The following is a 1,363-nucleotide window of genomic DNA, read 5'->3' as shown; positions in this document are numbered from 1 at the left end:
TCAATGGGACCAGATCCCGGCCGGGTTCATTGGCATCTCTCCATTGAAGTCAATGGGACCAGATCCCGGCTGGTGTCAATCAGCCATAGCTCCACTGAGGCCAGATTTACACCAGCCAAGGGTTTGCCCCAAGCATTCCAAGGCTAATTCCAGCCTCCCCATGGAGACTTCCTGACCCATTAGCTTGACAATGGCCTCCCCACCCCCTTCCCTGAACCACCCTCTTGCATATTCGATGCATCTTCCTTCTGTCATGCGTGAGAGGCCCTTGGCACCTCCCCTAATGCCCACAGCTGGTGCTCACAGCCATAACATACCCCAGGCAGGGAATTTTCCCTCCATTGGGGCGTGGGGCCATGGGGATAGGTTGGGGATCAGAGGACCAGGGTGGGGGATTTGGACCAACAAAAAGCGTTGCCACAGTAGCCAGTTTGCTTGCTTGATTTTAAACCCCTAGTGTGGTAAAATCTATCTTGGTTTAAAAAAAAAAATCTACTGTCCAGTGAAACTTACAAGAGTAGGTGCTGAAATCAGCTGCAATGTTTGTATGTGATCTGTGTCTACGCTCCTGCGCTCCTGGTGTGAATCAGGAGTCACTCCACTGGAATCATGGGGGCTGTTTCACCCCTCGCTCACTCCTGGTGTAAATCAGGAGTCACTCCAGTGGGTGCAAATTCACCCCTCACTCATATTGGTGTAAATCAGGAGTGACACTTTGTCAGTGGTTTGGGGGCCTGCTCATGAGAGTCACCCCATTGGTTTCGGGGGGAGGATACCCAGGAGGGAAGGCTGCCCGGATGGGGGAGGGGGGGCTGGGCTGTGGGGTGGCTGTGAAAGTTGGGCAGTGGAGTGGAGGTGACAGGAACTTGGGGCTGGGGACTGCTGGGTTGTAGGGATGGGTGGGGTGAGGGAGATGGGCATAGGTGTGGGGCAATGGGGGGCTGGGGAGAGATGAGCATGGGGTGGGGCAATGGAGGGTTGAGGGGAAGTTGGGGTCAGGGACACGGACGGGTCTGGAAGTTGGGGATCATGGTTGTAGGGAAGTTCTGGGGCAAGGTTGTAGGGAAGTGGGGGAGAGGGCAGGGTTGGGGGTACAGAAGTTGGGGGTCAGGGCCGTAGGGAAGGGGGAGGGGAAGGGAAGTTGGGGGTCAGGGCTGTGGGGAAGGAGGGGGTCAGGGCTGTAGGGCAAGGGGGGAGGAAAGTTGTGGGTCAGGGCTCTAGGAAAGGGGGAGGGGGAGGGAAGTTGTGGGTCAGGGCTGTAGGTAAGTGGGGGGAGGGTGCAGAAGTTGGGGGTCAGGGCTGCGGGGAAGGGGGAGGGGGAGGGAAGTTGGGGGTCAGGGCTGTGGGGAAGGGGAGCAGGGGC

The sequence above is a fragment of the Terrapene carolina genome, unplaced genomic scaffold (assembly GCF_002925995.2).
Source record: "Terrapene carolina triunguis isolate 2854851 unplaced genomic scaffold, T_m_triunguis-2.0 Scaffold751, whole genome shotgun sequence".
NCBI lineage: Eukaryota > Metazoa > Chordata > Testudines > Emydidae > Terrapene > Terrapene triunguis.
The sequence above is the reverse complement of the archived record's forward strand: the minus strand, read 5'-3'. Positions refer to the sequence as shown.